Source organism: Amblyomma maculatum, chromosome 7 (genome assembly GCF_055883805.1).
Source record: "Amblyomma maculatum isolate TAMU_Amacu chromosome 7, ASM5588380v1, whole genome shotgun sequence".
NCBI lineage: Eukaryota > Metazoa > Arthropoda > Arachnida > Ixodida > Ixodidae > Amblyomma > Amblyomma maculatum.
In genome coordinates, this window is record NC_139350.1 from 104,642,301 (window position 1) to 104,651,534 (window position 9,234).

At 40.8% G+C, this 9,234-nt stretch overlaps 1 long non-coding RNA gene across 1 annotated transcript; it reads left to right on the top strand.

The window, feature by feature from the left end:
• Window positions 1-1,275: 1,275 nt before the first annotated feature.
• LOC146184241 (uncharacterized) lies at window positions 1,276-8,732 on the top strand. The gene is made up of 3 exons (XR_014708557.1): window positions 1,276-1,511; window positions 3,391-3,540; window positions 8,392-8,732. It is a non-coding gene; the product is annotated as an uncharacterized LOC146184241 (long non-coding RNA).
• The last annotated feature ends 502 nt before the right edge of the window (window positions 8,733-9,234 follow it).

Below are 9,234 nucleotides of genomic sequence, written 5' to 3' on the forward strand. Positions count from 1 at the left end.
GTGGAAGATTAAGAAAAAGAAGTGTGTCGAATGGGCGGCCCTCGTAGCCTGGCTCCTTGGATGTTCCTCAATGTATATATCTTTAATCCTCTTTTGTAAATATATTTCTCCCTGTTACAAAATTATATGCCAAAATTTAAAAACATTGAACAATTCACAAATTCCGTAGAATGTTCAGAACAGCGCGGTCGCTATAATTGGACAAAGGCTTTATCGATGTGGCCATAATTACTTGCGCAACAAAATTATGCAAGGTGTTTTAATGGTTTTGAAAGCTGAGGTAGTGTAGAATAGGTGGAAAAAGTTTAAACAATGTGAAAACTGTTTTTGTTTTCCTAAAAATTTTCAATGTTCGCTGTTTTCTGTAAATTAGCGCGATCGTATCTCTGTATCCAAATGTCATAAAAATATGAGCGTTAGCTGTTTGCGGATAATTATGCTGAGAACATATTGTGGAATTATTGCTGCTCTACCATGAACCTTTTCTGAAATAAAGGCCTGCAAATTAGGAAAATTTTCGTTTCCTGGGCCGAAGTTTAGAATTTTTATAAAAACATCTACTCATACCCGAAAAGCGAACATTAACTGAATACAAATAAAAACGTGTATATATTTAGTCGGATCATTTTCAGCTAGCTAACTTGAGCATAATTTGTATAATCTATAACCAAAGTTGGCCAGAATAGAAGAGAAGCTCGGAACTCCGCCTCTTTGACATTATTAATCAGTCATCACGCAACAGTATATAATATTTTGAAGTAAATATAAAAGGTCGAACGACCATCCTTTGTTCGATCATAGGTGGCGAAGGGGAGGGGACGCGCGCATTTGTCGATGCACCAGCTGTATGGATTTACGCAACAATGTGGATGGTAGATGGGGAGGCTTTCTATTTTTTTAGAAAATGTTCGTCCGTGGTTGGCTTGAAGAAACAATGCGTTTGCGAACACACAAAACAAAACTATTTATTAGAAGTCGACTCGAGCGGTGCGCGCTGGCGGCCGCTCATCGGCACGGTCCGAAGTCACGGCTGGCCGGTGCAAGCAGAAGAGGGCTGGGTACAGGAGGAATGGAATGTTGAGAGGGTCGTTGGTCCTTCGTTCCCACGCGCAGCCCTTGCGAACACAACACCGCGGCGGGAATCACGCGCTGGTTGAGCGGGTCGTTGTTCCCCCTCGCCTACGCGTCTACGTGCAAGACAACAGACAGCATCCCCAGCTGCGCTGCTGTGCGGCCTCCTCCCGAAGCGTTCATTTCAGAGCTTGTTGGAGACGCTACAAGACTTGTGACAGCTTCTTAAACCTTTCTTTAATTTCTTCCCTCATTAATTTTCTTTTTCATCGTGCTGTGCATAATTTTCTCTTGCGCCTATACATGTCCATGTGCTCCGGTTGGTGCTTGCTACATATCAGTGAATAGCTGAGCTGTGAAATGTCGCTGGAGTACGGATTACAGCAACGGCGGGATACCATCGGCATTATCAGACTCAGTGAACGCCGTCATCTTAGACCGTGAGTATATATCTTTGCAGCATGCCATTGCTTCATAATTGGTTCTATATAATCTCCTGCCAGTCCCAAATGTTCTCTTTCCGTATTCTCCTCGAAACAACTGCGCGAAGCATGACTTCAAGAACTAAGCGAATTTTCCTCCGGGTTACATGCAAGCAAGTGCGTGGACTTATTTGCTGGCTGCGATATGAATAGCATTTGCGCCGAAAATAGAGGAGCCGTGCGTAACAGGTGTGTATGCCACCAACACGTGACAGAACACTGCAGGCAGCCATTTGCGCAGTTTTCTGACTGTGCAGCGCGCCGCAATCAATTAGTAACCAGATACTATGCGCCCGGCTTTGTACATAAATTTTGGACAGCCTCTCTTCTGCGCGCAGGAAGCCATGTTCACACAGTTTTTGGATTTTGTTAAGAGTTAAGGGCAGTTTTTTGTTTTCAGATGTACAGACGAAGTTTTGAAAACTGTTCGTGCCGTCTGTGCAAGCGAATTTTACAGCGGGGCAGACATGTGCGTGATGCCGCTTGATGACTAGGCTATAATTAAGTCATAATGAACCTCCACTTTTATAATGGGGAATATCATATTGAGGAATTGAAAGCCGTGAACAGCGCAAGTGAGCCCCTTTTCAAAATTTTCTTAATCGACGCCCCCCTTCTGAGCACGTGCCTTCAGGTGAGGGCGTTATCAGAAAGCGGCGACAATAGGAGAGCGATTTCGCAGACGCGCTTCGAGGGCGGGGGAAAATAACAATACAAGCAAAAAGGCACATCAGCCGTGTGTGCACTGCGTCCCTGTCACTGCAAAGTAAACAACGTGCACGCGGGACACAATGTACAAAACATTGACGGCCGGTATGAGGCAACCATATCGTCCGAAATATATTGCTCGCGAAGCGCTCGATGACGGCGCGCACTTTCAGGCGAAATGGGACAGGACGTCAGATCCGCCTGTTCGGCAATTACAGCTCTTTGTACGTCACGTGCCGTACCGTATGCATGAAGTGCACGCCATAGCCATCGTGCAAGAATGCTGAAACCGAAGCAGCGATCCACGTATTCTAATTCTATAGGAAATCATTTGGGAGTAGAAAAGAGCAACTTAATATGATGTGCATGGTTCTTTAATGAACGATATGTATAAATGGACGGTTGAATAGTTACAGTAATGGAGTGTTCCGGTAGAATTGTTTACGGCCGTGACCGCAATAAACATTACTCATATTGCTCTTAGCTTTAAGCTCTGGCATTGATAAGCCTATCTAAAGAACCGACTGGCAGTGACAGTTTGTTTACAGCTGTTGATCAAAAGGTAGGCCATCATGCTTTTATTGCAGGCATATTTGCTTCTTTTTGTACCTCTGTTTACTAAAACTTAATTTTGTTCCCCATTCCTAGGGACGCTGCACCTCTTACAACACTCACTGTTCAGTCGCTTTTATTCAAGTATACAAAAAGGAGGAAATGCGCATGCACTCATAGGATAGCCTGTCTTTCCGTTAACAGCTGCAAATAACACGCCACTGCTCCTCGGTACCTTGGATGAAGTTTTCAATGGGGTTACCTGAGATGCCTAGCAATAGCTGTAATATTTATACCAATCACTGCAGTGAAACAGAAAGGTAACACTGCATAACTATAACTATAACACTGCATGCACCTATAAACGTGCCTTAATTTATTGCCTATTCTTATAGACTTAGGACCTCTTACTATAGGCTTTGTTCAGTGAGCAACCGTCTTTCATTGCTTCAATTTCTATCTCTACACCACTTTCTTGTTGCTCTGGGTGTGATCATTTGATTTCATTGTTCAAATCATATTGTTTTATCATGTGTGAATGATTTAGCCTGCACATACATGCTTTCAGTTTTTTTAGATGCGCATCGGGAGCGTTTTCTACGTAGAAGTGGATCGATTGAGTTGTATCACTGGTGCGAAAACCGACAACCCCCAGAAGATATGTGTCCTGTGGTTGGAAGGGCAATAAAGAAGAAGAAAATCAGCGGAAAAGCCTGCCTAAAAAAAGGTAGCACTGCATCACTGTAACTGCTGCATGCACCTTTAAATATGCCTTATTTTTATTGCCTATTCTTATAGACGGTGGACCTCTTGCTATTGGCTTTTTTCAGAAAGCAACCGCCTTTCATTGCTTCAATTCCTATCTCTCCACCACTTTTGTGTTCCTTCGAGTGTGATCCTTTGATTTTATTGTTCAAATCATAATATTAAATCGCCGGTGAATGATTTCGCCTACACATACATGCTTTCATTTTTTTAGGTGCGCATCGAGAGTGTTTTCTACGTATAAATGGATCGATTAAGTTGTATCACTGGTGCGAAAACCAACAGTTCGGTGCCCCCAGAAGATTTGTGTCTTGTGGGTGGCAGGGGTATAAAGAAGAGGATAATCAGTGGAAAAGCCTGCGTAAAAACTTACAAAGATGGCGCAAAAGCGAAATGCTGATCAGGGTTAGAGTCTGATTACTTCTGTTATCCCATTTCACTTGCTAGGTGATGTGACATATATGAAGCACCTTAGTATAATTTGTGGTATACTCACTGAAAATTGTGTAGACATTAACTTTTTTCTCGTTCAATTATTTTGAGTGACGCACGAATTGGAATAAAACGAAGTCATCCACACGTCTAATGCCCATAGACGTTAGATGCGTGGATGAGCTCATTAATTGTGTTCCTATGTGAGCATGCAATAGTTTGTCGAATATATTAATATGTTAAAAGTTGATTTTTTTACTGTTAACCGGAGTAATACATATGCTCCATATCATAGCATTATTCGCCTGTAGTTTGTATCTGCTCTTTCCTAAATTGTATTCTACAAAGTATACGTGTGTCATCTCGTACGTCTATTTAACTAGCGAACAATTTGCAATCGAATCCCTTTTGTGATGTTTCAGCTACAAATAATGTATGACAGTTGTGACAATATAGGTAGCTTTAGGTATAACATATAGCGCGAAAATCTTTAATATATGCGATGATATTTTTATTCACCGCAGTGGCTAAACCAGCCTGTTGAAGAGACGAAATGAAAACAAATATGGATGTCTTCGGACAGTAACAGTAATCGTGGTGCCATGACCATTTTTTTAATTAAATTTTCATATGTCGTGGGCTAATGTCTCGACACAAAGGAATGACCCTTAGGTTTGCCAGATGCGGCGCAGTATTCTCGAAAAAAAAAAAAAACGCCTATCACTAAAGCTGGAAAACGCCGTTTTTGTCGTTTCAAAAAGTTGCACGTTTGGAGGCCGGCTGGTTGCGTAAAATTTTGTCATCCACTGTTTTTTACTCACCGCATTTGGGTAACGTTTACTTGTATAAGAATTATTAAAAGTGTGTTTCATTGATGCAGTTGATTTAGTAAAAAATCGCAAACTTTGCTTCAAGAACAACGCGCTACAAAAATGTTAATGTTCAACCTTACATACTGGCGTGACGCATTGCGTTGTTTGCACTAAAATATTCTGTGTTTATTACGCAGGTCATATTGTTAATTTAAGGCAGAATTTGGAGCTCTAAGCTGCTATGTGTGTTCTCTGTAACGCCACCAAAAGTATTATGCTGGAAAGCGATTTGCTTAAGATTGTAATTATAAAAATTACACATTGAAAAATCATCTTCAAAAATATAGTATTGTTAGTGGTGGTCAAAGCTGACAAATGGAATAATATATTAATAACCTAGATTGAATACTATTGCACCTAGCAATAAAAAAGAATGCAGGACCGAGAAAAAGTTCAGCCTTCACTTGCGTTCTGCCATGAAATTGGCAGAAATAGTGAAATAATACCATTTTAAGCTATATTAAGTATTTGTCCCAGAAGCAGAAAAACGGTGTTAAGCGCTGACAATGTTTTAAATTTTACTTAAGGTAAAATGTAACTAAATTAAGCAAATACTAAATTGAAGTTTTGATGCCTATTCCATAAGGGGGAGCCATATAAGCACATCTATAGAACAAAAACAAGCATTTTTATATTTCTAATATTACATTTTGCAGAATTCAATATATTTACTGACTAAAATTAACAAAGTACTTTGCACTGTTTCCACAGATTTTGATAAAAATTGATGTTGCGGCCGTTTCTTCAATTCTTATCAGTATTCCTTATTTTACCATTTTCTTACTTTTGTCCAATTTCAAAATAATATGCAGATACACACACAAATCTACAGCTTCAAATTTTTTCACAAATAAAGTATGGAACCTAGATAATGTAGAAAAATAGTTTCTGTGCCAAGATATTATTGCATCTTGCAAGAATGCAGGCTGAGTTTGGCCATTATCAGCACAAGCACTCGGTTTAATATTTATTGTTATATTTTTAAACAGTATAACGCAACACTTTTTAGTCCGTAATATTTTTGAGGTACTGAAGATTTTTGAGAGGGATTTGAATGAAAATCGAAGATGATCTTTTTTTAATTGCAGCAAATTTGCCCTTTACTGCTGTTTTCGAATTCTGAGCAATTTTGATGCGTTGTGGAGAACACACCTAGTGGTCTGGAGCTCCAGATACTGCCTGGAATTAAGAACATGCGTCAGGAAGGGAAAACATATTTAGTGCAACCAACCTAATGCATCATATGCCAGTACATAAGGTTAAAAATGAATATTTTTGCAGCGTATCGCTCCTGAAGAAAAGTTTGCGATTTTTTAATAACACAAATGCAAAAACAAAATAGCTTTCTAATAGTGTTTGTAAATATAAAACATGCATATATTTAGTGAGTAAAAAAGAGCAGATGACAAAATCATGGTATCCAAACTTGCAACATTTTGAAATGACAAAAACAGCGTTTTCTACCTCTAGAGATATACCATAAAATTGTTTTTTTTTCGAGGAAACTACGCGTATCTTGAAAAACTAAGGTTAATTCTTTTGTGTCTAGATACTTGCACACCACATATAAGAATTTCATTGGAAACGAAAGATGGCCATGGGACCTCGATTATATTTCTTATCTAAGGCACCCATAATACGCTGTGAGAAAGCCAATATCAAAGGCTTTTTTTAATATTCCATATTTCGAACGGTTGTGCCATCTAAGAAAATTAGAAAGCTAGGCACACCTTAGGTGTAGCCAGCCCTCACTTTCTGTTACAGCTGCATTTGCTAAGCTGAATTAATGCGTTGATTACTTTATTTTAGCCACGAATATAGCGCTATTACGTGTCAATTTTAAAGAAAGGCCGCAGTGACGCGATTCCTGTAGAATTTGTAAGTGAAATCTGTAAACCTTACAAATCTACCCATATATATGATCTCTTGCAGGTTTTATTCAAGCTACATTACACCTGCTGCGCCCCATAGCTTGAGCCAAGGGTTATAAATAAACCATTAGAAACAGACGATGGAAACCGGTGGTGCATTGCTGGCAGCCACTTAGGACAGCGCAGAAAAGTTTTATTTTGTACGTGGGGAAGTGAGGTTATTCGCTTCAAGTACTAAATATTCACTTTAGACAATAAATAGGACTTACAGAGTCGGTGAGCACGTTCGGAAACCCCTGTTTCAATATTTGCGGTTAGAAACCTCATGTGTACCTTTTTTTCCAGCTGTAGATAAATTCCGGGTTATGTAGATACCGAAACCGTTACCAGCCCATTCGCGCACCTCAACTGTGCTGCTCACAACATGATTTTGAGCGGACAAAACAACCTGCCGCTAAGATTGCTAGCCCCATGCATGAGTAAGGGTGATATGCTGGCGATGGTTGCTTCGCGGCGGCCCTTTGGCGCACATGAAGGCTCGAGTTACAATGAGCGCGCCGAACTTTGCAATGCGGATAATGACTACAAAGCGGTAAGGATATAAATTAGTTTAACAGTATTTTTCAGCTGTAAAATACAAATACAGTCTTGTTGGACGATTTGCTGGCGCGGACGAAGAAACCATAGGCAACTTGTAGGTCTAACGCTACACAGGGCTGTCGAGCCAAGCCAAGTCCTCAATTGTATTGTCCGGGAATCAGATTTCTGTATTTTCGTAGTTTCCTATTGTATCTGGCGTTCAAAATGCAGACGTGAGGGTTCTTTATCACAAATAATCAAACGTGGATTGTGCCGGTACTCTTCAAAGTAGCAACACCATTTATTGTGTAAGTCATTAATCAGTAATTTAGGTAAATAATGTCAATAAGGATTCCAAACAAAACCTTTTCTATGGCGCTCAAGGTAGCTTCCAGCAATATATATCTGGTTTCCTTTGCCTGCCTCCGAAATGTTTTTTTTTATCTCTTGGATCAAATTTGCTTGGACAAGCAGTATATGTGTAAAAATGATGCACCTGTGAGCTACCCGTTTAAGTGAGCTCCCGTTTAAGTGAACTACCCACAAAACCAGTCAAAAGCGTATATCAGCTAACCAGCGGCCAGTGCAGCAGTCGTGGGCTTAGATCGCTTGTGTATATTATATCTAGCCATTTAAAAAAAATGAAAATGGTCGCCGAACATTCTCTTGGTAACGATTGTTAGTATAAACTGTTTGCACATCGCAGAAAGCGTAGGAGCGGCAAAAAACTAGCGCGCCAGTCATATGCGGAGACGGCCGATAATCAAGCACTAATTCCTAGTGTGGGATGAAACACTGGCTGTCTCAGCCGTATTGCTGTGGAGGCGATCAAAATGCAACAGGGCACATGCTATGCAATGTATGTGCGTCTTTCATCCTAATAAACACAAGGCAGCTGAAACTAATCTGGAACTCATCAGTATAGTGTTTCTCATTGACCATAAATTTCGGTACATGAATCCTGGAATTTTCTACATCTTCCTAAAATAATGCGCGCGATTTTATATGCCTCGTGATAGTGTTGTAAATTTTGGTTGGTTCCTCATTGTTTTTGTGCAGGTGCCATTTGCGAAAAAGTTGGGGTGGACGATTTGGAGGCACACGCATTTATTCGCAGGTGGCTGCCTGGTTCCTGTGACAGGGGGGGTGGAAGAAAAAGGCGTTATGCTGAAACCTCCCCTGGCGAACCAGGCGTGCCACCTGTTAATGCAATTGCAGGGTCAGCCCCCTCACTACGCCTATGAGTGTGCCCTCCAGCTCCCTGGCCCCTTCCACTTCCCGAGAGCCCGCCCTGCCCTGACCAACCCTGCCACTGCCCCGCTAACTGCTGCTGTGTGTGCCCTCAGCACTGGCTAGTAACAACTGCCGTCTATAGTAACAATTGCAATAAATATTATCTTTTTGTGAACCATGCCCTTGTTTTGTGAATATCGACTGGTTTCTCATGAGCAACAATTTGAATTTTTATGGCCACTCCTATTTGAAAGGCCATTATTGTCCCAGCAAGTTCGATGTGCTGTCACGAATATGGCTAGAATGAAAAAGGCTGCATTTTATGGCCTGCACAGGCAGTGCCACAAAATGTGTAATCTTGACATCATCAATGGCACATGAATGGAGTAGCCGGTGTACCCATAAACCATTGGATTAATATTGGTATCGACAATATGCGGCATGAATGGAGTAGCCAGTGCACCTGCAATGGCTAACCATTGGTATGATATTGGCATTGACAATGGGCCATCAATGGAATAGCTGGTATTAAACAAATATTGGTAATACAATGATGGTATAATGCTGGACAGTATTGGCAAGAATCATGGTGCATGAATGGAAAGTCTAATATTGTGCCTACATTGGTGGCTCCAGCTTGGTTGAACACTGGACCAATCTTGGAACGAA